Raw genomic sequence first — 27,278 nt, 5'->3', positions numbered from 1 at the left:
CCAAGCTCTGTCAGTTGACACCATTGGATCTGACTTGTGAAGCCTCTGATTGATATAGGTGTGAATTAATTCAGCTTTGTTCCAAGCACACCAACAGAGGCAGGAGTGAGAGAAAAATAATGCAGCTGAGCATCTTTCAGAAAACTCAGAACCACACTTTGCATGTAGGTAGATCTTGTCGTCAGTGCCTGGCAAGCCTTGTTAGAGGGTTTTATTTTAAACACCAGGAGAAAGGAGGAACTCAGTTTTGGAAACAGATGGGTAATGCACCTGGACCATTAGTGCCCGTTGACCTCAGTAAGATAGGCAGCTTTGTGTGGTGGGGCATGTTTTGTTGGATACTAGAGAAAAGAGTTTTCTGTCTGAATTTTGTGTTGAAGAGATTTTACTACTAGAGCTGTTAATGCTGTGTGTCCAGTGTCTTACTGGGCTAAACTGGCAGCAGGTATAACGCTGGGCTTGTGTGCAATTGCTCCTGATCTGTGCCAGTGAGAACAGGAAAAAGAGTAAGTCTGGCAAGTGTCAGCAGCACCTTTTTTGAAAGGATAACAAAGGTGATTAGCATCATTTGCAGTAGTTCTAAGGATAACCCATTTCTATGAATCAGTAATAAAACCTTACTCTCAGCAAATCCCCAGAAAGGACAGTTTTTGAAAAGTTAAGGATTTATTTGTAGGTATCGGAGTATTTTGCTGCTTCTTCTGTATACCTTGCTGGCTTTTTTCTGTAGTCCCATCACCAGCTACCAGACTCGAACACCGTCTCCAAGGGAAGAAAATAAAGCATAAACAATGGCAAAGACTTGCCTACTGCAGGATTATTCTGAACAGCCTGTTCCTGACTGTTTTGCTCAGTCTACTTCTAAATGATTCAGTGATAAAATGTCACCCTTTTCCATTCTAAGACAACTCACGAATGGAAAGGTTTTTGCTCATAACCTAAATGCAAGGATATTGTCATGGTATGTCATTTTGGGTCACTCTTGTACCCCTGACTAAGAAGTTTTCTGCCTCGATGCATCAGGAAGATACATGGGTTAAGCTAAAATTTACAGCATCTCTCTGGTTCCTCAGTCACCACCCCCACCCTTTCCCCCCTGCTATTTGTTGTAGTGCATGAGGAGAAGAGAGCAAGCGTGTCTCTTGGGTTTGACGGCTCCCTTCTGCTTCTCCGTCTTCTGTGGCCGCTGCTTTTGCTGCTTTGCCTGTTAACTGAATGGTTGATTTCCTGGCACAGGGACAACGCCGGTCCCTTGGCGGGAAGCTGAGCACACGCAGTATTGCCAAGCAACACTTTCCAATGGATTGTGTGTGCCACAACTCTTGCTTGGTGTCACGTGCTGCTGTCTTCTGATTTTTTTTTCCTTTCCATCCAGAGAAAATGCATATGCATAGGGATGTGGGAGTGAGTGGGTAGAAATGGGATCTTAGTAGGCTGGGGGAAAGTATTAGGGTAGAAGGGCCAGGATTCCTTAAGGACACAGATACAGCTAGAAAAGTGTTTATATTTTGGTATGTTTAAGAGCTTTGTATGGAAGCTGGGCTGTACTGGACCATTCTATGTCATAGCTGCTAAGATGCCCGTGTGTGTCTCAAGAGAACATGGGTTGCTTCCCAGTCCTCCAACACAAGGGTCTGTCGTTGCCCTCTGCGAACCTCAGTGGGACACAGCAGATCCTGCCCTGGAGGCAGGCTAAGCTCTGGTGAAAATGTGGTGCTCTGAGCATGTTTTCCACACTGCTCATTTTGGTTCCAGCTGTTTCTCCTTCCTTTTCTCAACAGTGCTCTGCCTTAAATGACTAATAGTCCCTTTGTAACATCTTAGTGACCATTTTGCTTTGAAAACACGATTGTCAGTGCAAGGAAAAGCTTCCTTGCTTCCTGCTTGAGGAAAGGCAGCTTGAAGACTGCTCTTCAGAGGCGTTGGTGCTGATAAAGGGGTTTGTTGGAATGTGACGAAAGGGAGGCAGTCCTTGCAGGCCACACAGCAAACAGTCTGCATAAGAATATCTAGATCTCCTTTACTGAGTATTTACCAGTGGCCTATGCATTTCTTATCTGTTCTGTCCTCAGATGGAAAAGGACAGATGTCCCATCCTGGAATTTCTTGTTTGGCACTAGAGCTTGCTTTCTGCTTGGGATACCAGAGTTATATAGCAGGTGTGCATGCCCATATAAAAACAGGTGTACTGTACTGTGTGTGAATTTTAGGTTTTGGGCTTCTGTGGTCCCAAAGGGCTAAGAAGATGATTCCTTGTCCTGTCCCAAAGCTACTGAGACTATGAACAAGGGGAGTGGATTTCATCCTGAAAGAACATCTTCAGTGATAGATGACGAGCATTCATTTTGGGCTTGGTCCCGAAACTGTTCCCAAATCAGGCAAGAGAACTGAACACAGCCCTTGAAGCACTCACACTAGTTCTAAATGCCCTTTTCATCTCTGAACAGGCACTTCTGGATTTTATTGCTCTTTGTAGTAGCCTGAGTAGTGATGCCGTTGCACTGCTGCGGGCCCATGCCAAGTGATCTCTGCTGTGGGGCCTTTTCTCTCCTGCATTTCTTGCTGATCTTCACTGCTGCTTATTCTGAAAGAGGACTGGACAATGGCTTTGGGATTTGGCTTCAGGACTTGGAGATGATGCTTTAAGTGCAAGGAAAATGGAACGAGTGAAAGCATCTTTATTCAAGAGCTCTCTCTCCACCCCTCAAGCCTGCCACCTGAGCCACATCCGTGGTTCTCAACTGTCTACCTGGACACTGGGATGGTGGGTACCAGCACCACCTCAAATACAGCATAGAAGCAAGAATGGTGCTAATAACAACGTGGGAATCAGAGAGGCAATGAAACTCTCAATCTGGACGTTGCACATCTCGTCCCATGAATGGAGTAAGTGAATTCGCAATAACACTGCAATTGGTGCAATGGCAGCTTGTCAGGCGGCTACTGGAGCAAGTAGAAGCACTCAAGCTGTGGTAAATATACTCTGCATCACAATTATGTAACAGACCGCATCCTATCCTGCACTCATTTGCTGAACAAAAAGGGCCAGCTCCTCAGCTGGTGCAAATTGGGGTGGTGTCACTGACTTCGATGGATGAGGACTTAACCCTGGGATGAATCTCGACAATCTCGCTCTCGATTTCTTTATCTCATGCCATTTAGAGATGAACCTGTGTTCTTACCTTCTGCTGCATGTGCGACTTAATTGATTTCTATTTTTTAAGATGCTATTTGTTAATTCACATTGTGTATTTTGCCGACCAATTATATGCATGGCCATATTGTGTGACTGCAGCAGTCTGGTGCAGTGCAAGGAATGCCACATCATGTGAGACGTTTCATCTCCATGAGTAACCTAGTCACTGTGGTAAATGAATACATGAATACAGTACATCCAGGAGAGATTAAACGTATTGACCGGTGCCTCTAGTCACCATACAAATGTCATTGTTTTTTAAATTTTTTCCCCCCCTTTCGTGTTTTTTCGACACATTTTGGTCCCCTTTTCGCTTCTCCCCTTTTCCCTTAAGTAGAGATGACACAGATCAATACCTTTGATGGAAAGTAATAATCAGGCCTATTAAGTGACAAAGGTTTACTCTGTAACAGCTGTGCTGGCGGGAGAGGAGAGCTTGTCTGACTAATGAATCATGAAACAATCAGGCAGTAGCCATTTGTGTTTAGATCTGTAAATATGGTGTGGTTCAAGTGCCAGACCATCTCCAGCACTCCAGCTGGGGGCACAGATGGTCCGCATTCAGAACAGCACAAGTGTAAAGAAAAGCTTCTCCCCCCCCTCCCCCCCCATCCCTTTTCCTTTTCTGTCCCATACTGCCCCTCTCAGAGGAACTGATCGGCTAGCTTTAGGATAAAGTTATGTTGTGGGAAGTCATAAAGTTGGCCCCTCAGACCGAGCAGCTCTCAGCAAAATGCATGCTGTTGTGCTTGTCCGAGAGGAGAAAAACCACAGCGAAGCCCACAATTTATTTATGCTGTTTGAGGGACTCTTACATTTTTGACTAAAAATTACTGTTTTTTCCTTACTTCCTACCCCTTCCATTTCTTCTTCATGCCCGAATAACAGATTTCCTTCTGAAAGGCATGATGACGTCAGCTTTCTAGCTCCTAGAGGACAATTGAACATCACATCAGGAATTCAAAGCCGGAGTGCAGGCCCAGCAAGAGAGGGAGAGAAATAAAGTTGTCAGGGAGTTCAAGCTGTTTCCACTGTCTTGACTTCAGCTGAGAGTGCAGCCTCCAGTACTGGTTGTTTATGCAGTTTTTCCTCCCTCCTCTTAGAGGAGGCCAGGGATCCCAGCTGACACCGAAGAAGCTTCCGATTCTTTTTTCCAAGAGCTAGTACCGTGGTAATGAATATGCGTTGAGTGCTTTCTCACCTGCAAAGAAAACAGCAAATCAAGTAGTCTTGTTTATGTAATATCTAAGTTCAATTTTGACAAATTTCACTGTTTAAAATGTGGAGTTTAATGCAGTGAATTAAGGAGACCTAGTTTTCTGCTGTCTTTTACACTGATGGAACTCCATAGACACCAAGCAATGGGAGAAGGTATAATACAGAAATAACAACGACTTCAGGCCACAAAGTTATTCCTGTAATCGGTGTGTGCTGTTGGAAGCTTAGTTGCCCATTGCAAACTTTCTATTATGGAACACTTATTTTCTTTCTTGGCATGTATATGTTTCTGTGTGTGTGTGTACATGTGCCTTTATAAATATATTCAGTACGTTATTTTACTGTAACCACCTGAATCCAAACAATTTGCACCTTGGTTTAGTGAAAGATGCTGTTCATGCAATGGGACAGTTGTTACTGCACATATGTATTCTTTGGATGTGCTTTGGATTTCTTTAGCTGCAGTTGGGTAAATGAGCACAAGATGAAGCAAAGAAATAACTTCATCTCTTGGGCACGGAAATTGGCTTTGCTGGTAGATGCACAAAAGTGACAAGGGCAGAATCAGGTAAGTGTTAAGCCAAGCGTCTGCATTGCATTAACGCTTTTTGGAATAGCAAGGCTGTGTGTTAAAGCAAATGTTTGCATAAATATATGTCTGTCTAAACTCTAGTAGAATAATGGGTTGTACTTGAAAACATCTGCAAAACGATTTCTTTGTCGTTATTTAATAGGGGCGATAGTGCTGAGTTACCATTGTCTGGATCACTCAGTGGCAGGAAATGATGAGTTCTTAGCACTGTGACCTGCTCTTCAGACCTCTCTGAAGAAGGCAGTCCTGGTGAAAGTATGACTTTCCGTTCTTATTTCAGTACTCATTTATCTTAGGAGTCTCAAGTTAGCTAGCATCTCTGCTTGTTGTTGTTGTTTGCTTCTACAGATTGTCACTCTCTTGGCAGCTTCCTGGCCACGTTGGGGAACTGTTACCTTGGAGGAAATGTCTTTCTAGTAGGTCTTGCCTGAGGCTCCAGCTAGGCAACCCTGTATGCTTCTGCCCTTGTTCAGTGCTGCATCTTCTGTGATAATTCCTGCTCAGGCTGCAGTGCACTGTAAATATAAGTCAGTGAAGGTATTTGACCTGTTGGTAATTTGTGCTCATTTCTTGCTGTGCAAATAATTTCACAGTGAAAAGACAGTGAAAAGACACATTCCTGTTTTCATTTGAAAAACAGATAGGTTTCTGTACACGTATTCTAGCTGCTTCTGACTTTCTGGAAGCGTACAATGGCCAGAAATATGTAAAGCCATGTAGTTTCCAAACTACATGGAAAACTACATGCAAAGAATGGAGCAGACTATGGACACTTATCCTGTTTTCTGTTATACAGTTGGAAGAAAATGCAAGGGGTTCAGTGAATGGATCTCTGCTGGCAGGCCCAAGAGTTGAATTTGGTATTTATTCCTTCCTGCAGTGGGTCAGAACACAGATCTCTAATGAGCACTCTCTGCTTCTCCAAAATGACCTGAAAGGTAATAGCATTTCAGCACCTGAGTTTTGGACTCTATGAAGTGTTCTTTATTAACTTAATTATACTGAATAACTATATAGAGACCCAGTTAAACTGGCATAGTCAACAAGATTGGGTGATGGTCTGCTTAGCTTGGGATTGGTTTTCATCACTCATTGTCCTAGTAAAAGGATGTTTTTGTCTCTGGTCTTCTCTATCCCTCTCTCTTGGGTAACAAGGAAATGTCTTAAGGGCTGAAGTCACTATGGACCAGTGTATCTCAGTGCCGTTTACTCACAGAAAGGCAGTTACTTATTCCAGAGGCATAATTTGGACTTGTATATCTCAAGTGAATTGGAGTGGGTTATGTAGCATTTGGAAAAATGCTTTGCTTTAGATGCTTTTAAAAAGAAAACCATATAAAGCATAAAACCAGACCAAATAAGCAAAAAGTTCTGAAGAGACATGCGAGGACTTCCTAGCAACTAGCCGCAGCACAGGTCTTCAGCTGCTTTAGGTTGCTGCGTGGCCCTCCCGACATACAGGAAAGAGGTGTGGCTTGCTGTCTGCCACGGGCTTGGCCCAGGATGCGTACCCTTGCAGAGGTTTGTTGATAAGAATTTAAAAGTTCCTCAGCCTTGATAACTCAAAATGACGCTATCTGAAATAAGGATACAGGGCAAAAAGGGAGAAAGGAGTGGGCTTTTCTCTTTTTCTTTTATTTTTCTTGTTTTAAACCACTATTTTGTGTGGACAAAGAAGCGAGTTTGCCAAAACCCAAAGAAATAGAGATTTTGTGGTTTTCAACAATACTACCATTCTTTCCAAAAATCACATTATGTCCCACCTCATTTAAGCTGTTGAATGTTTATGTCATGCAAAAAGGTGGATGAGAGAGAAAAGCCCCAAACTCTTTCAGCTAGATCAGTGCAATCAATAAAGCTCACAAAGGTAATTATTCTCTGATTTAAGACCTGTTCTTCTGCTTGCAGTATTATTTGCTTGCACTGACCAAAATGCTTTAGGGAACAAAAGAAAGTTTAAACTTACGTAAAAATAATTTCTCCAGGAAGTGGTTTTCATCCTTCTCTTTTCCAATAACTTCTTTCTTCTCTTCTTCTTTTGGGGGGGGGGGGGGATAATTTATTTTTTCTCAAGAGTAAGGCTTAATTTTGCTTGTTGAAAGAATCTTCCTAGAAAAAAGTGACTGGGGCCGTGCACAGCTGGCTTTTGAAAATTGAGTTTCTACTGAAACTTCCCTGCTATTATCTTGACAATTTTATTATTATCAAAGCATGCAAATATTAGATATGACAATGAATGCTCACGGCAGGGAAGAACGTAGCTTGGCCATCAGAGGAAGGGGGCCACTAACAATTGTGCCCCCTGTTGCAAAAGGCATAATAATTTAATATTCTCATACTGGGAGTCTCCATTTTGTTTGGCCTGCATAGAGCCGCTGAGCGTGTTGTTTCCTTTTGGCCAAATCACAAGGGCCGTTCCTTGAACATTTTGCAAGACTTCAAATAGGGGATCATGCTGATAATGACTTCAGGGCAGGATTATTTTTTTTTTAAGCAGAGGAATAAATGATTTAACTATTAAACTGAGTCAGACTTCTAGCTTTTGAATGTAATTTATTTCAAGGTTGTGTTAAACTTGTTAGTAGATCAATCGTTTTTCTTCTTTTGCTAGCCTGCTTAGCAAAAAAAATAGGGAAGACAAATCAGCTAAATGTGATTGACTTGGTATATTTGAAGTGTCACATATTGTAATCATTAACTACCAGCTGCATTATCTGGATATGGATTTTATTTTTTAGGACTGTGTTTATTCTCGGCTCCTAAAACTCATCAGTATAGGAGGACATGTTAAATGTCTCATTTTGAAGACAAATAACTTGGCAAATTGGACAATTACGTGATTTTAATGGCCGTTCTCGCTTCTTTGCACAAATCTGCCAGCTCATATAGAAGTCAGACATCAGGTGTCCCAAGCCTTCCTGGAAGACTGGCCCTTCGAAACTAATTTGTTCCGTATCCGCTTTGAGTCCTGGTTTGATGTGTAGAAGAAAAGCTATAGAGAATGAGCTAAGCCTGGCAAAGCTGTCTACTTAAGATGAATTCTCTGGAGCACAGGAATCAAAAATTCGGACACTCCCAGCCCTCAGAAACCACTTTGCTCTTTTTAAGCAGTGTATCTAGGAAATAGAGCCCTGGATCAAAACTGCTGTTATCTATTTACAGTATGAGAAGGCTCAGTAGCAATATTTTTATTTATCAACTGCACTAAAGGAGCAGGGGCAATACAAGAAAAATTGCAGGCAGTAGCAGCTGATGATAACGGGTCGCTTAAAAGCTGTTAGGAGGAGTTATCTCTTTCTATTCCTCACCTATGCTTGTGCGTAGGTATTTGTGTATACAGAATGCATAAAATCCTGCAAGCAGATTGCACGCACCTGAAAAATGTTAAAGATTGCTTAGACAAAGTTCACCAATAAATATAATGTTACAGTGTTCAACACATGCTGGAGATTCCCATGACCACAGGGGTCCTGCCTCTTGTTTAACAGCCTGGTGGTCTGAAACATCAAGGTCAGAGTGCATCTATTGGTCTGTGTGTCTATTGTCTGCTCTTCTAACTTAGGCTGGTGAAAGGGATAATCATGTCTGAGTCAACCTTCAGTTCCAAGCCTGCGCCATTTGAAGCCTGTTCATGAATTATTATGGGGAGATACTAATGCTGGGTGGCCATTCAGAGACAAGTAAGGGGCGTCTTTCTCCGAATGTGGGTACCGGGAACAAGGTTTGGTTTAAGTTAGCTGGGGCATCGGGGTTAACACCCTTGATCTTCCTTTGTTGAAAGTTGTGGGATTTTTGGCACGCATGGAGCCAGGGTAGGCAACTCCTGCATTTCACTGGGGCTTACCAGAGTCCTGACAGCAGAGACACAAGCCTGTATATATACAGGTTACCATTAATTTTTATCATGAAAGTGGGACCTCTTCTCATGCTACCAGGTATATATTGCACAGACCACAGTGAGCACCGATCTGCAGGACACAGGGGGACAGAGAGCATATGGAGAGGTGCTCAGAGAGATTTGTCTTTGTGATATGTCTGTTGTCCTGGAGACCAGGAAAAAGTTTTTCTTGTTGCTCTTGTGAGCTGTTGCCTTTCTCCCTCACTATCTTACTTGGGAAGTTAGTGAAGCTACAGTTGGGTACAGCTCAGGAGAAGAACAGAAGAACATGGTTTGTTGCTGCTGAACAAGGGCAGACTTGTGGAAATCAAAAAGCAACAGATTGTTTAGAGGAAGACTTACTGTGCACTTTAATACCGCTAACCTTAAGCCCATTGTTACAGTCTGTAATGGAAAAAAAGGCTTCAGCCAGAAAGTAGGCTTTTAGCTATGGATACTTAGCATAGCTACAGTAAAGTCATTGTGTCTGTCTGTGGTATCGCCATATTGCCCAGTTCTGCAGTCAGTAATAGTCTTTTTTTTTTCTGGGTGTAAGCTGTTCGCTACTCGCTGGGGTTAAGGAATGCTTTCCATCTGGGACAGGTTTCCATCATATACTTGTGCCACCTGCAGCCTGTTGTTTCTGGGTATGATGGTTGGCAGGACAGTGGGCTGGAAGGACCTTTGCTCAGTGCCAGCTTGCCACTTCCTTACAGCATGGGCCATTAGGTTAAACATAAATTAAACTTCTTCTAGAGACTCTGAGTTGCACTGAAAATGAGACTTGCCAGGTAATTTGGGGTTAGTTGCATTCCCATTACTGCCTTTGTGGATTCTAGTTCTGGGAATGCTTGCCAGCTGTGAATGGGGCACACTCTTTAATATTCTCTGGGGTGTTATGCTTTGCCAGTGCTTTCTCTGGGCCAGTGTTGGAAATCACCTGAAAACAGAAAGAACTTGCATTTAGTGAGTACCTGTTTCAAGAGACACCAAACTGCTACTGGAAAAAGTCTCTGTAAAAGGGTGAGGGGCCATTATAGTATTGCTTTTTACTCAGAGTTGTTAGTGCCTTGCTTTATTTATTTATTTAATTTTTAACCTTAGAGAATATAGACATCTCCAAGAGCACCTGTATCCTAGGAAGGCTTTCAGAGGCCAACTTCTCCAAATGTCTGCTGTGATATCCTAATTAAAACTGACTTCATACATATGTTTCTGCACTCCCAAGGGAGTTATTCTGGCTCCTCACTCTGGTTTGGAGTGCTCTTTTAGCTCTTTTCTTCTTCACTTGTTTGAGGATAGGGGGCCCAAAATCTGTAGAATTCTTGGAAAGATAAGGCTGGGCCCAAGTCCTGTCTTTATTCCAGTTTGTACTGGGATTGCAAGTACCGAAGTGGACTAGAGAGAACCATTTTAAGCTGAAATAAAGTCTGTCCTAGTGGTTGAAACATCAGCCTGGAAGGAGGGAGGTGAGAATTGCAAAAAGTCTGACATAGGTGCCTAACTTTTTGAAGATCTTTTGGTACTTACTGAATGTTGCTGGGATCCGGAATGCATGCTACTACCACAAGTGTATGAGAGTGAATGAATGAATGAATATGTGTAAAATGCTTCTCAATCTTCAGACAGAATCTGCTTCATAAATCATGGGAATTGTTTAAAAACCCTGAGCAGATGCCTAATGCACTGCTAGTATGCTAGGGGTTAACTGGGACATCACCCCCTGGTCCCACTAATTGGGCTTATTTGCTATGGTGTGGCTTCCAACACCATTTCGGAAACTCAAGGATGTGAAAAAGATGGAGTGAAACCAATGCAAAGTGGGCTTAAAGTGACTGCTCTACTAAATGTCAACTGCACAACTAAATATAACCCCGAAAGTAGAATTTATGCTTTGCACTCCTTCGCTTTTTTATTGTGGTGAGAAAAAAGCCAGGAACTCAACGGGCTGTAACTTTAATAGGTCATTCAAGCCAGTGCTTACCTTTACAAAATCCTGATAATACAGAGAAGACAATACAGTGATCAAAAGCAGTGATGAGATTTTTTAGCAGCATTAACCGTCATGACCTAGCAAAATGAAAGAAAATGGTTTAACAGAACTGTCAGATCCAATATAGCTAATAAAGGCATGGATAAATGTTTATTACATACCGGAGACAGATCATTTCTGTACAGAAATTGAGGATGACCTTTACTGATAACTCTTATCTGCCTGATATCCTGAATAAGAAAAAGAGAGGGGGAGAGAGGACTGCACTATTGCTGATATTTATGAAAGGTGGAGAAAAATTACAATTTGCAGATGATTGTTTTTAGACAAGAGCTCTCAGAAAAATAAAGATATGGAGCTGTTCATTCTGCACAAGAGATCCAGACTCTGACTTGCCTGTGTCAAATGTAATGAGTGTGTCCAACTGGGATACTTTTTGATAGACTTAGTTTTCATACAGTTAGGTGTATTTGTGTGTGTCTGTGTTTGGGAGAGTAATGTTTGCATTTACATTGATTTTTCTCTCTGTGTAGGATGTTCCCAAGCTACTTGAGTAATGCTACTGAGAGTCATCTTCCTGCCAGCCAGATTTCTAGGTTCATCACCCATAGTTGAAAGTAGATTTCCAAAAAAAGTCAGCTTCCAAAAGCTTTCTTCAAGACTCAGTGGCCAGACCTGTGGAAGAAAACTGGAAATGTAAGCTATTTATTTTGGACAGTAAATGTGATGTAAGCTTCTTGAGGAAATCCGGCCAGTTACATATGAAGCACCATGTTAGTGTTTGGAACATAGGTAATGCCAGTTCTGAACCTGGCAAATAAGGCTGCAGTAGTCCCACCCTGCCTGACAGCTGCATAGATGTGGGGCAGACAACCCACCAGGCTGACTTAGGCTCCAGGGATCTGGTAGGCTAGTAGAGTTCTGTGGGCAGGGAAATCAGAGGGCAAGTTAATCTTGGGCTTTTTTTTTTCCCCACTCACCCTAGGGTTCAAATGCTGGAGACCTGACTTTCTTGGTGTTCTCAGTATGTTGCAGCTGTGGGGGCTCACCTCTTCCATAAGCCAGAAGGTGGGCACACAGGAAAATCACAAGCTACCTGTCAAAAAACTGTCTGAAATGAGTTGTAAGGGTAATCAGAATCAGGCCTGCTACATGCAGTTAATCATAAATAATGCTGTCTCGGTAATGGTTGCAATTAGTTATAAACTTCAATCATTTCTAACGTTTGCATGTTGGCCAATTATGCTGCAGAAATTATCAAGTAACCCATAGCACATTAGCTTTTTGTAATGCCATTGTTTGGATCCGCTCAGGTCACCAGATCCTCGCCAGGATGAATTAGCATAGCTCTCTGAGGTACAATGGTGCTAAGCTGATTTACATCGTCTGAAAAGCTGTCCCTTTGTCCGCTGGAGTTGTAGTGGGAGCAAGTTTAAATCACAGCTTTGCAGTAGGGACTCCTACGACCCAGCCTTACAGAAACAATGGTATGCGTGTTTTCTCTCTCTCGGCTGTGCAGATGACTTATTAGATGCCAACGGTAATGCTAAGGTCTGGTGGTAGTTCAACAATAAGCTGAAATCGTACTTTAATGGTGCAATTTGAAGCAGGGAAGAGGAACACATAATTAATGGGCTCATCTGACTTCTGCAGAAGAGAAGCCTATCAGATAAGGGAATTACTTAAACATGCTGATGAGCAGCCTAAAACTTCGTCATGCACTTGCTTGTTAAAATGCCTTTTGTTTTCATTTTACAGGACTGCAGAGGTGTACTGGGTTGCTGTTTTCTGATGGTATGTTTCCTTTATTAATGAAGACTCACTTTGTTGTAAGTCCCAGCAAAGCAGAGCAATACAATTTGTTGCTGCTGTTAGTCTCACCCTTTAATCTTTTCTGTCTGTTCAAAGTAGCCTGTGTGTCAAAAAGTAGCTTGTATTTCAAGCTATTTACCTTCATTTCTTCAGAGAAGAGTGGACTTTTTTGTTCATGTGAACTTTAGTTTGTCAAGTTACATAGAAATAATAACCTTGAATCCTAAAAGGCATTTCCTTGTCAATAACTTGAAAATATTTCCTTGTCAATAACTTGAAAATCTGTGGCAGCTCAAGTGCCTGAAGCTTCCAGACCAGGCCCACAGACACTGTGCATTATTTTGAGTGAGAGCAGCACTCTAAATGTTCCTTTTGATGAGCTCTCAAACTCTGTATTTAATCATCAAAAGCCATCCTAACTACCTGTCTCTCTGACAGTAAAGTAAGTCAGCAGTCTCACGACTTCTGCCTTGTGCATGGATTCAGAGCCTGTAGTTTCTAGATCTCATAGCTGGTTCTGGGCTGTGTGGTTTCAAAGAGAATTATTTCAAAGCAAAAAATCTCAGTGAAATTAGTTGCAGTTTTAAAACAGAATATTTTGTCAAAATCAAATTTATTTCAATGACGGACAATCACCCTAATGGCTGAGAAGAATGCAAAGATTAAATGAGGTATGAATAGCTGTAAGATGGTACAATTACCACCTCAGAAACAATATATTTGTAAAGTTAATTCCTCTTGAACATGAACAATCTCCTTACACTTGACCCCTCTCTATTGCCTCTTCCATGCTTGAACTCTCCTTGAACTTTGAAGATCCATCTTGAGAGTATGATACGGCCATCTCTTTTGCATCTGGTTATTTTAGCTCCAATTTGCAGCCCTAAAACGGCAATTATGGTGATATATTGCTCAAGTCACCCAACATGGATTAGTATCGGGATCAGCGCGTTTATGCACAGGAGTAGTGAATGGAGACTACAGCTATGATTTTAAATGACTTGATTAATTCTGAAACAACACTTCAGAGTCCATTACGTCCAGCAGGTGTTGGGGTTCAGGCTGCCTTCCCTTAAGCAGCACAAGCATGTCATATTTATTGCTTTTTTTTTTTTCCTCTTTAACATTCCTTTTTATGTTTTCCTCCCCTTTGCCCCTTCTTTCAGGAAATGTCCAGTAGCTTTGGAGACAACTCGGACAATACTCCCTTTTTATAAATCACAGAGCAGAATTCAGAGTCAAACTGTAACAAGTTCCTTTACAGCATCTGTTGGCAACACAGTGTGATCAATAATGGGGTGAAGATCGTGACTTGTTGAACAGCAAGGCTGGTTTCTTTTGCTTAGGATCAATTAAATAATATAGAGTAATAATATGCTGAGTCCAAAAAGTGGTCAAGATGCCGGAACCACTCTCTAGCCTTCACTCTCTATGTTCTCAGGTGTCAATACTTTTATGGGTAGCCAGACTGATCTTAGGGAAGTAAGAGCTTGTCTGGTGTGATTATATGTAGGGGGTTAGGCTTTCACCTGCTATATGCTGCTGTGGTTCCCACCTGAAAAATGTTGCTGTCCTTAAAAGAAAGGTTATAAAGAAGATTTAATGAGGTGGTTTCATGTGCTTTTGATCTTAGAGGGCTGTTTGAGACCACAAATATCAGCATCTGTGTTATCTTTTCTGACTTTACGTCAGGCAGGTGAGAGGCAGGTAAAATGCAAAGGTATTACTGCTGAGGACACTGACTGCCAAGACCAGACTCTTCATCACCCCACCCCCTGTCCTGTGGTCAGTACTGCAGCGTGGGAGAAAAGGACAGCAAAGCAGAGAAGGCATCTGAACTTGAAGGATAGATGGATTTGAATAAACCAGGATGAATCATGCTAAAAACTCTTCTACTACATCACAGATTGTAGGGGCCTTCTGTAAAGATCAGATGTCATGTGGCTTTATTTTTGCGCCTGTTGCCTTTATGTAAGTCTTTGTGACCTGATGCTGGTGCTCTCTGGGCCTTGTTTCTGCTAGAATTCCTGTTCCAGTTGGCTGCAGTTCTGGCCACGCAGGGCCACAGGCCAGGCAGGCACTACACATATAAAATAAGGCACTATTCTGTGAAGTGCCACTGAAATGACTGCTTGATGAGTGAGGTACTCCTTCCCATGAATAAGGGGACAAAAGTTTGGAGCTAATGAGAAGTGCAGCATTTGAGTGTTTGTTTTGAAGACAGTAGCTCATTCTTCAGGCTGTGGTACGGAGGCAAGGGAAATTGTGTTTGGGGTCAGGAGTTTCCCAAAGGGAGCTGCTTCTGTTTGCACTGAGTATGTAACTCCCCTTAGAGGTGATGCTACATGAGCCTGCTCTGAAGTCTCCTGAAACCAGCGGAAGCCCATCTGCACACATGGAATATGCCTTAATAGGACAAGCACAACTTCTGTGAATGAGTTGTCAAGAAAGTGTGTGGTATAGCTAAGAAATGCAGAGGATTCCTTTTAGTTGATTGGTGGTGGTTTGGGGTTTCATTCCTATGGAAAAATATCCAGTGAAAGGCTTGTCTTTCCCTTGATGCTTCATCAGGTTTTTATTTCATTTTTAGAGTAGACGGCAAACATCCTAGGCTGTTCCTCTGTAGAAATGGTGCATTTCCTATGAAAAGTTCAACTGCAGTGAGAAAGAAAACAGCTTTAAAAGCTTCTATTCATCCAAATAAAGCAGTCTTGAACTAATGTGCTGCTGAAAAGTAACTCTGATTTCTACCTGTTTGTTTCCTCTGTACTACAAAGTCTTCTTGCACATTACACAGAAGACATCGCTAGCAGCCCAGCCCTTTTGTCTGTCTGAGACTGGTCATTTCTGTTATCTTTAGAGCCTAAATCTGTAAGGCATCATCATCAGAGCTTTCAAATAGTGTAAAGGCTCTCTAGTCTGAGGGCCATTTGTATATAAATGTGATTTCTTTTTCCTTTTTTTTTTTTAGTTCCTTGGCGTACAGGCAAGATTGTAAAAGGAAACCCACACTTTGTATTGAAGAACATGCCTTACTTCCAAATATTTGTTTTGATTTAAAAAATAAATAAAAATTATAATGCCTTTTTGGCCTCTCTACCAGATGCCTTGTTTGGGAAAGCCATGGCCCTAAATCTCTGCATTTGTTTGAACCTTTTCTTTGGGTGAACACTATATTTTTTGTTCCAGAGCAATGCGTGTATTTATTTCAGTTTGAGTGAAAACTGAAATCCAAATGTGCCTAAACACAAAATGCTTGGATGACTTAATAGAGATGCAATAATCAATTGTATGTAATGTATTTCGAACTACTTCACCTTTTGCTATCTTAAACTGTTCCCTTTTTGGTAGGGTCAACCTCTGTTTTCAATATTCTCCTTCATCCCTGGGTTAGCAGTGCTGTTCTTGTGGAGATAGCACTGGACTGAGATCCAGGAAGTCTGAGCTTAATATCTGTTCCTGAAGCCTCCACTGGTTCACTTAACTTCTCTGTGATTGCATCTTTTGGCTTCAGACATGAAAATCAGGAGAGAAAATAGTTTTTGCCCTGCAGCCAGTGCTGTGTGCCTGTCCAAATTTCTTCTCTTAAAAAAAAAAAAATCATGTTTATTTTTCCCCCCATTTAAAATGCACTGAATCATGTCAAAGCCTCCAGGTGCCTCAGCATCTTTTGGATTCTTCTCAGAGCTTGCGCTGATGTTTTCTGGTGACAAGGGGCCCAGAACTGAATTGTAATTGAGAGGTTTGCCTTTGGGGGTGCTCGACAGCCCTCAGGAGAAGCTCAGCAAACTGGAGCCTTGGTGTTTCCTACCTGTGGCATTGGGAAGTTGACTGAAGGGCTTGAAGCCGTGTCAGTGGAAGATCTGCAGATGGAGGGCAGTGAGTGGCCTGCAGTATGAATGTGTACGATCGGCACAGAGAGCTAAATGTGTGTGCTCTCGGCAGTAGGCAGCTGGGGTGCAGGGCTCAGTCTGCTCCTGTGCTTTCACCTCCCTCTTGAGTGCCCTGCAAGCTTCTGTTCAGCCACTGCTCAGACTGGCAGCTTGAGTAAGTGACAGCTCCTGCCAGTAAAAACAGCAGATAAAATCTCTCAAAAGCCCCATGCCCTCTAAAGCAGGTATTTCTTCTGAGCAGCGCTGCCTCTGCTGCGTAACATGTGGTATGGCTTGCAAGCAGACGACAATAATATAACCAGAAAACAAACCTGTGGTACAGAGGTGTGGCAACCAGCGGCACGGGCGATGACTGACAGCCGTCTCTGTCTGACACCTGCTCCATTCAGGGGAAACCATTCCTTTTGAAGCTGTTCCTGACCTCGGGCGTGTTTCTGTGCGAACTCCCTGTCAAATAGTGCTCAGCCCAGCCTGCCTCTCCTCCCGCCCTTACTGGGTGAGGAGACTTCTGCACACAGGCACAGGCCAACTGCAAGCATCCAGTACAGCATCCAAATATTATTTTATTTATAACCCCAATCCCATTTCTCAGCACTGTCAATTTTTTCCCTTGCAGAGAAGCAGAAAGACAGTTAAAGGGACTTTTGGTGACATCCCCCCTGTTTAATGAAGCTTGGAGTTATGGGCAAGTGACTCGAACTGCCGTTATTATCTGCATGAGTGACTGAAGGCCGAGGGTCTAGCAGTGTGCAAAGAGCTCCACCGCAAATGTGCACATTGATCATTCCTAATCAGACCAACCAGGTCAGGGGTGCCGGAGAGATGGAGAGCTCTGAAAAAGCTGACAAATGAAGCAGTGGAGCTTGGGGGTTAATGTAATATTCAAACAGAATGAGGTATTCATTTTCTTATAAGCTTGTCACTTTTCCCTTCCTCTGACATTTTGCCAGAGACTAGCATGAAGAGGCAGGGAGAGTGTGAGAGCGTGTGAGAGAGAAATGTCCTAGATGGGGGGTTGGGGGAGCAGGAAGGCAAATCCTATAGGGGTGGGGAAATGCAGTGTTTCTACATCGTTCTCTCTTTTTTGAGTGTTTTGCACTTTTTCTTCTGTAGTAGAACTTTTTTTTTTTTTAATAAAAAAAAAGATCCTAAAGCACTATCTTCTTTACACTTCTGCAGCCAAGATGGTTTCGTTATTTTGCAAAACAACCTGCTCAGTCTGGATTGTCTTAAAAATGGGCTGGACTGTGGTGTGTATCAAGTCAGAAATGCATTCTCCTCAAGGGAGACAACTGTTTAGCATCCTAAGAGGTGAAGAGCTGTGTGGTATTTATTTATTTTTTCTCCAGAACCACTGCTCTGAAGTCTGTGAGCAAAACAATACACCCAGAAGTATCCTCACTACCTTACCTGGGCTTCTGATGACTTTCTGGGTTGTTAATAATACATGCTAGATAGAGGAGTTTTCTGTCTCTGCCAGAAATTCACTGTAGATTCCCGGGCACTACATGCTGGAAGCTGGGTCTTGTAACCCATGTGAGGGTTGTAATTAACTGACATAACCAGGGCTACTCAGCTCCTGTTTAATAGGGACAAACCAGAGCACAACAGGTTTGGAGGTTTATTCCAGTCATCCCTGCAGGGCTGAAGGACTTCAGATGTCCCTGTTCTCGGCTCTGGACTTGAATCAGATGAGTATTTGGGTTAGGGCACAGCTGAGGCTTTCGTACTACCTGAGTACAGGAGGCATCTTATGCTTCAGGGAACTCTTAGCAAAGGGATGCCTGGAATTAGTGACTGGAGAGATTTATTTGGCACTCTGCATGTTAGGAGGACTTAATGCTCTAAAGAGTAAGAGAGGCCTGAGAAATTACAGGTCAAAGCTCTGGTAAGGTCTTTGCCGATTCAATAACTATTCCAGCATTGCAATGCCATATACAGTGCTGAGGCCAGCTGTTGTGAGGGAAAGCTGCCATGGGAAGACCTGGAATGCCCAAGAACTGAAGATTCTGTGCAATGCAGCAGAGCTCCAGGGGTTGAGATCTAGCGAGGATCCAGCTTTGGCCCTGGACAAATCTACCCATTCTTTCTCTATTTAGCTGTTGATCAGAAAATCATTCTTAAAAATCATTTTTTTTTTTTTTAGTGGAGCTTCTTTCCCATCAAAAATGTTTGAGTTCTTCTGTTTTATTGGAAGTATTTTTTTCCATCTAGCAATTACTGTAGAATTTACAATTAATTGATTTGGTTGTTCCATCCTAGATGTTACATAACTGGGACTCTGCCTAGTGAGATTCTACAGCTCTTGAGCAGATTTCGTAAGCATGGCGAGAGGAAACACCGGCACTATAGGACATATACATTTCTTGGTTTTAGGCTGGTCTTAGTACTAGTTTTGTGATGAGGTTGGAGGGGGAAGTGGAAAGTGAGAGGAGGAGGAGGAAAGGAAGCATATTGCTACCTGTCTCGTACCTTTGGAGTGAATTACGGTTACAGTTCAAAAATAATGAAAGCATCCTATTAACTTCTGGAGACATTAGACTGCAGTCTAACTGCACGGCTCAAAATATCAGATCTGACAGGAACGTGTAATAGCAACTGCAACAACATATAATGAAAAAATCTAATTTTTTTTTCCCCAAGTACTGCTAAAAGCACAAAAGATGAAAGGAAGGCCTATGGGGTAGTCACTAGGCTTGCTCATGTAAGATGTGAATTCATCTCTCATTTCCCACCCGGGTGGTATGAGACCTGGGATAAGCAGCTGATTCTCCCCCCTCTTCCCCCTTTGTTTCTCATATCCTTTCAAGATGTTCCTTTTTCTCATGTCTGTTTTGACTATCAGTTCTTCAAGGCTGGCATGATTTCTTATTATGTTCCTTTTACAGAGGGGCTGTATTCCAGAAAGAGCCTGTCCTGCAGTTCAGAAAAATAATCCTGAATATTTCTTAATGCCTACAACCAGAATTCTTTAATCTTCCTCCTTTAACCGGTACTGCACTCTACTAGCTGCCTGTGATGTTGAGAAGCTGGCAACGTTTTCCTAAGACAATCTCTGTCTCCTCATCAAGCTTCTGTCTCAGAGATTCATGTGAAACATTTCAGTTTATTCAGCCTTTAATCAGATGTCTGACCTATTCTGAACAGTGTTCAGCTGATGACCTCTTCGTAATAAACAAGTTTTAAACCACCTGCCACATCAGATTTTTTTTTCCAGGAAATAAATATGAGACAGCAAGGAGAGCTAATCACTCCAAATACTGCCCTTTTTGCCAGGCCACTCTCTCTTCTTCCCTGAAGTGATTAATTTACATTTTTGGAAAAGCATGACTGTCCCACTGCAAAGAAATGCTACAATTTTCTTTAGCCTGGGAAGAGCTGCTGTTTGATGGGGGAATGCAGTACGCTTAATAAGGAAAAAAGTTAGTAGTGAATTCTCCTGAAATTAACACTGTCTAAGACACTTTCTTCTGCTAGAGTTACACGAGTGAAAAGGTGAATGCAGACACCACGCTCATATAGACCTCCTTTGGATGTCTAGTATTTAGGAACTTGTCGGTTATTGTGAGAGACAAGGAGAGTGTTTAGTGAACTCTGTAAGATGTTGCTAAAGCTGTAGGCCCTGATTCCCAAAAATATGTTGTGTGCAACTTGTGGGGGGGAGATCAGTAACTTTGAGCTGGATCTTGATATTGAAATGACTTAAGTGACTTTCCTTGTTTTGTTTTGTTTTGTTTTTTTTAATAAGCAGTAGAACTGGAAAGTGAAGAATTTTTTTTCTTTTTTTTTCTCTTTTTTAAAGAGATTGCTGTCATCCTGACCAAACTACTGTAATCTTTGGAACACTTCTTTTTGGCAGCTTCAATAGCAGATGAGGAAGCTCAAATGGGGAAGTGAATGGATTCCCTTCACTGTAAGGGTGATCGCTGCAATGGTAGGTAGAACAGAAGATGCTGAACATAATGTTCCATTTTCAGGCTATGGTCTCTACATCTTACTAATAACTCCTTTTAATGTTACTAAATGCACGTTCCTGCATTTTCCTTGTCAAGCATTCTCCTTGAGCAAAAATGTGCCGGAATAGTGTACTTGGGTGCCAACTTGGTGCAAAGTGTTATAAAAATTGGTAATTAGGGCACCAGTTCACTGGTGTTTTAATGGAGGCACTTTTCCTGAAGTGTTCTCTACTCCCTCATTTGTCCACCTGCTTAATGCCTGTACTGCCTTGGCCTGGCAGGTGCAGAAACAGTGGAAATGAACGGAGGTGAATATCCCAAATTCTGTTACATCCTGCTGTTGGCATCACTGTGATGTTAAGGACTGCAGTTATTGCAGGGGAAACAACAAATATTGACAAGACTTGGTCTCTGTACTAAGTAGTACCAGCCCCAACGCTCCACTGTTTGCTAATAATGTTGATTTTTCAAACCACATTGCTTATGGTTCTGTTCCCTGATGTTTCTGAGAGAAGTGTTGAAATTTGTTTAGATCAGAGGTGCCATCACAAATGTTGCCAAGCAAGTAATGTGATTGTTCTCAGATAGCCGTGGCTTCAATGACGCATGGACCTTTTCTGCTGGGGGGATTTAAAACCGATAAACATGACAGGCAATAACAGTGCCTGTTTGGTTTCCTTTCTAGTCCCTCTGGATTGTAAGATGTTCCAAGATGATTTGGTAATAGTTGAACTTGGCCCTTTCCTCTGGCTCCTTGTGTGATGTTGAAGAAGTCATAGCAGTGGAAAAATGGTTTTCAATTAGTACATTTAGTCTTCCTTTGTAACATTACGAGGAAGCTATTGAAGTTGGGGTTCATCTTCTAACTTCTGGACAGTAAGTTGTAGGACAGGCTGAAAACATGCAGAGGGAAGGTGGGAGCTGTATGTTGTCCTCTTGGAAGAGACAATTGGCCGGGGCAGAAAATACAGCTTCGGGCAAATTATCCCTGTTCTAGCATTACTTGCCCTTTATTCAGACAGTAGTTTTCTGTGGTAGGAGTTTACAATGTTCCTGCTGTGCTCAGCAGCCTTGAGCCTCTCCAGATATTCCAGCATCACAAGTTATTTTAGATAAAACTTAATTTTTTAAAACTCCTTTTTGTGTAGTTTCTGGGTATCCTGAACACCTGAGACTTTATTTGGCTTATGGTCAAAATAGAAAAGATTAAAACAATTGTTTCAGTCTTCATTGGACGTAAGAAAATGTTGCCTGTGGTTTCACTTAACTGGACTTTGATGGAGAATATAAAAGGGGGGGGAAAAAGTCTCAATTCATCTAGTAATTTTCCCTCTTTCCCACTAGATGGCCAATTGCATTATGTCCAAGAACCTTCTTCTGTCTTGATATCTGGGAGGCTCTTAGCGACACGAATATGTCTCAATCTGCCAAAGCCCAGATGCAAAAGCTAGACACAAAGCACACTATCCAGGCAGGAAACTTTCAGGCAATACCCTGCTGGGTCATAAATAATTTTTTCCATTACTTGAATTTCATCATCTCTTATTCCCAATAGAAATAATATTCAACAGTAAAAGCAAGGGACAAGACATCTGTTAGAAGGTCAGGAACTATAACGAGCAACATCACTTGAAACTGTGTTTGAGACAGGAGAGTAGTATATAGCAACGTTTTCTTGTTTGCTCAGTTTCCATATGTTTTGTTTTGTTTTTCCTTTAAATGGCTTGGCACAGATTCATCTTTTGTATGAAATATTTATTATTGTCTTATTTACATTAATTTTGAATGCTTCATCAGAAATCTGATCTCTCTCTGGTTTATATGCTTGCTTCCCAATAAACCAATTAAAACCCAGCTGCTATGCAGAGAAAGTGAGTGTGAATCAGATCCTCTTTCCAAGGATTGTTCTTTTATAGATAGCTGTTGTGTCCTATTTGCCTGGCAAGAATTTAATTCCTCTGAAGAAGATGACAAACATCTGATATTTCACTTGGAGATGGAAAAATCTAAGAATTCTTAAAATGGTTCTGGCAAATACTTTTAAGGAAAGTTATAGCTCTGTTTGCTCTCCACCTGCTATTCTTATGTTCAGAACCGGATAGTTCTTTGTCTTTCATTGTATTGTCTGGACCTTCTCAGATGTGTCTTTACAACAGGTACCATCTGTTTTTTCACAGAGGTTCAATTAAGTTGTCTGTTCAAGCTCATCTTGGAGGCCTGTGTGCAGAGAGATTAGGTCTGATTTGCAGTCCCTTTCTGCTTGTGGCCAGATTTTAACAGAAATATAAGTGCCTCAAGATGTCGCTTGGATGCTCATGAGATTGCTGGAAGTAACAATGCCACTGATTCTCATGACTTAGGTGTTTTGCTTTAGAACTGCCTTTTCATAGTTTTTAGTCAAGTTAAACAGTTGTGATTTGGCCAAAAGCTATGGATTCTGCCATCCTTCTCTGTAGCTTTGCGGTCTCTTGTACCCTCTAGCAATCAGATTACTGTCCTGTCGTGGATAGTCTTCTCCAGGAACTCCAGTCAGCCTTGAGTGACTCAGGACATATTTTGTCTGCATTTGCTCTTATTTGCCCTTATCCTTGGAAGCAAAGTGCAAAGACTGTCTATGGGAACTGCAAATAAATGATAGTTCCCTGTAAAGTTCAAGCTGGGGAGAAAAAAGAACTTAATGCTGAGAATGGTCCTTGCCGCTCTCTCAAATAAACACTGAGCTCTTCTGAAGGCACCGGAGCCAATTACAGGAGAAACTGGGCTGAGCAAGCAAGGAGCTGAGCCTGCTGAATGGTGATGTGTGGTTGTGACAAAATGGTACCAGGGAGCCAGCTTGCTGCTACTTGCAGACTGCTGCAGAATGTACTCTAATTTTTGCAGTCAGGCAGAGAACAGGATTGGGGGGCTGGATAAAATATGATTTTGTTAAATAAAATAAAAACCAACAGTCTAAATAGAAAGAAAAAGCTGTAATTAACCATGGTAGAAGGACCCCCAAAATCTGTTTTGAATAATCTTTTTCTCCAAGTAATTCTTGCACCAATGGACAGAGTTAGGAACTGCTCCTTAGCAGTCAGGATCTTCCTTGTGTGTAGCTGCCAAACAGAAGGACTCAGATCACAACAGCCCATTTCTGTATTTCTGTATTTCTTCTGTTTCCTACTTAAGTTGAACACTGTTCTGCAGATTCAGACTTTCCTGGATGTCATTGCAACTGTTGTACTGACGACAAACAGCAGTCTTTTTCTAACAGATCTGACAGTAAACACCACCAGTAGAACAGGCTCCTGAACATCACAATGTTCAGCGTGGCATAATTCATGCTGAGCTGGGATGCCTTGGTACCAGCCATGTATTTCTGTGTCAGGCTCTTTTAATGGAAGAGATACTTGCATGGAAAAGCCTGTGGGGTGAACATGGTTGGTTGTATCCTGCTAGAAATCTTTGTTTCTAGCTTTTTGTCTTCTGAGGAAACATGCTGTCAGAGAAGCCTAAAGCAACCATGCAAGTTCAACAAGGAAGATGTCTCTTACCTGAGCTGTGTGTCAGTGTGTGAGCTGCAAGTTATTCTGGTCTTTTGTTGACCAAAGGGGAGGAGTTGCTGAGGATTTAGAAAGCTCAGCTAAGAATCCTGTCAGTCAGGGCACATCAAATTAGCATCATGCCAGTGAAAAGACGTTTTGGGTATGCTTAGGACCAAATAGTGCTCTCAGCAAAGGCAACAGCAGTTCTGCTGCTCAGTTCAGTGCTACTCCAGGCTTTACCCATCTCATTCCACTGTACTTCAATAAAAATTTAAATAAGGCTTATAGCCAGACTGTTAATTAGCAAAGAGAAAGTGAGCTGAGTGGTCTCCTCCATGCCTTTTTATGTTAATACAATTGTACATCTTGTAAGTGCCTATTTAAACAGCCCTGTTTTGCTGTAGGGCACAGTCAGAAGCTCCTAGGGTAGTGGTTTTCAAACTGAGCTCTGCATTCCACTGAGATGTCTACACGCCTTACATCTTTGGGATCTGTGGAACGTGTTTCATTACTATAGTTAGTATTATTTTTCATGGGTCTGAAGAAAGGCAGAGACCTTTATAGAGCACATCCCACTGACTTTCAGGCGGGTTACATTTACAAGTTTCGTAGTGCTTTTGAAATACCTTCTGTAAAGAATCTTGTATTTAATTACATAGAACAAGTGCTTAGCTCCATAGAGACCTCTTCACCTGAGCAGTCTCTTTGGGACCACATAAAACACACGATTCAGCTTAAGTTAAGAGAACCACAGGACTTAAAGGTTTTAATGATTTTCCAAAAATTGCTCTGAGTATCTATTTAATAGTACTGTTACATAACAAAGTTGTCATTCAAGCTAAATACTGCTCTACGTAAAATTGACATCCTGATTTTTTTCCCTCATATTTGGCAAGGAATAGGCTGTGGTAATTTGAATGTCTTTACTGCACAGATGAAACTACATCATATTGTCTTAGCGCTCAAGTCTTGATCCTAATCCTCCTGTTTTAATAGATGGAATTAATGATCCTACTTCTGTCACTCTAGAAAAATACTAGGTAATTTTCAAGGGGAAAAAACTAACCATTTCCTACTGAAATTTAACATCTCCAAACTTCTTATTTAGAATTTACTATGAAGAACCAAAAACATATGGGAATTTAGAAAACAAACAAAAAACCTATCAGATAGTAGTTTATTTTTTATGAAGTGTTTAAAGGTTACTGTTGAATATTTTGAATGAAATTCTTTGTGCGGTGGTAAATGTTGAAGAATGTTTCTACAAGAGTTTTTTTAACCTCAATCATTACCGTATCCTTGAACAGTTCAGAATATATAAATCAGATAGAAATGTTATTTGCATACCCAATTAGCAAGATTAAAACTAAAAGTGCATACCATTTTGGTCCATTTTAGAGAAGGGGGTCAGAACTAGAAATCTTTAAAGGAATTAAGATGTTTCTCCTTATAAAAAACTCAGCAGAGGATTCAGTGTTTTATTATGCATCTCTTCCCCTTGATTCCTCGTATCAGCCATCCGCTATCCCCTTCCTACACACACACTCTTCTGTCTCTGTGTTTTCCATCAAACCTGGAAATGCCTCCTGCCTGCCAGAAAGACAAGATGGCTCAGTCGCCCTGCAGTCAATCAGACAGCTTGGCTTGCATGGGAGAGCCTGGCCAGCCGAGTCACATTTTGACCTCTTTCATCTGCTCATCTGAAAAGTTTTGGATCTACACAAACTCTTGATAGCACGCTGCTCCAGCGTGCCAGGGCCCCCAAAACAGCTCCAGCCGCTCCAGGCTGGGAAATTGGTGCTGCGGTCACATTTTAACCCCACGGCACCCAGCAAGGCTGGTAGAAAGGCCTGCTCTTTGCTGGTTTGAAAAAATATCCGTATTTGCTGAAGCTGGGCACGCTGCTGTCAGCCTGATTTATTCTTATAAACCTTTTTGAAGGGACTTTTGCTATGCAAACAGCTACTGCACTTTTGTCTTGTTACATTTTTTCCCTTCCTGCCTGAATCATTTTTGGCTGGGGCTCCTGGCTAAGACAGTCCTACGACCGGGACATCCACAGCCTTTTTCAGTGGGGACAGCCAGCTGCTAAACACAAATACACAAGTGGGGCAAGAGTGCGTTCTATGTATCATTTAATTAGTTTTATTTTATTTTATTTTATTATTTTATTTTATTTTATTTTATTTTATTTTATTTTATTTTATTTTATTTTATTTTATTTTATTTTATTTTATTTTATTTTATTTTATTTTTCCTTAAAGGACGAGGAAATACGTTGTGCATATATTGTTTCAGCCGTCCTAGAGAAAAAAAGCTGACTCCCCACGTTTTCTGGGCGAGGCAGACCGCCTGAGGCCTCTGATGCTGAGGCAAACACGGAAGCCGAGCCCGGCACCTCCTGCCGCGCGCCGCCCTTGCGGCCGCCATTTTGGGTGGTGCCTCAGGGCCGAGGCGCGGGCTCGGCAGGTGGCGCAGCGCCATTTTCGCGTTACTGCAGCCTCCCTCCACCTGTCCCCGTCGTCGCCTCCCCTCAGGTGGACGGCAGGCAGGGCTTGGGGCTGGAGGTGGTGTAGGGGACAGCAGTGAGGAGGCAAGGCGCTTGTCGGGCCCCCATGCTTTTCGTGCAGTCACGTGGAAGGTTCTGAAATCTGTTCCTGGAGTTCCTGAGGGGAGCCGCTGCAGTGAGGAAGGTGCTGCTGCCGGGAAAAGGGTTGTGGGCTCCCAGGGTGAAGTCCTGGCACTAGCTCCTTATTCCTAGCTAATAATCCTGTATTTTTCCTCTCAGTCTGAGGAGGGGGGCCTTGTGGGCTTCTGTTAGGGAAAATAGGGGTTAGCACTCTTGGGAACTGGTGACCTACCGTACAGAAGCAAAGGCAATTGAAATGGGGTAGATAGCCTGTATCCCACTACTAGAGATCAGTAGCTTTTCTATATCATAGGGTATAGTTAGTAAAGAAGAGATTTATTTTATGCTTTGTGTTCAGTGTGAAATAGGTTATCTCTGCCCAATGTTGTGTAGTGGCTTTACTGATGCAAAGAGGCCTGAAGAGTCTCGATTTTCTGCTGTGGTAGCATTTCATTTTATTGCTGCTTATGTGTTGTGCTGTGGGGTAAGTGAGGAAGATTTGTGTGAAGGAACTTCACCCTCTAAAGTTGCTTTTCAGATACTTAATTTTCATAACCATTTTTTTTCCTTATTATTTTTCAGTGTTTG

At 42.0% G+C, this 27,278-nt stretch overlaps 1 long non-coding RNA gene across 2 annotated transcripts in view; it reads left to right on the top strand.

Annotated features, from left to right (window-relative positions):
- LOC308194928 overlaps positions 1-27,278 on the top strand; it is a 350,222-nt gene that overhangs the window by 30,668 nt on the left and 292,276 nt on the right. The window contains exons 7-11 of one of the 2 annotated variants that reach the window (XR_013951068.1): positions 11,410-11,572; positions 11,862-11,944; positions 12,190-12,363; positions 12,635-12,670; positions 20,384-20,515. This is a non-coding gene — a long non-coding RNA (uncharacterized lncRNA). Of the gene's footprint in view, positions 1-11,409; positions 11,573-11,861; positions 11,945-12,189; positions 12,364-12,634; positions 12,671-20,383; positions 20,516-26,651; positions 26,755-27,278 lie in introns of those variants that run through there. The other variant, XR_013951069.1, reaches the window with a different exon arrangement.

The sequence above is a fragment of the Anser brachyrhynchus genome (assembly GCF_964034855.1).
Source record: "Anser brachyrhynchus genome assembly, chromosome: 4".
NCBI classification, from domain to species: Eukaryota; Metazoa; Chordata; class Aves; order Anseriformes; family Anatidae; genus Anser; species Anser brachyrhynchus.
This window is presented reverse-complemented; position numbering and strand designations above follow the sequence as displayed.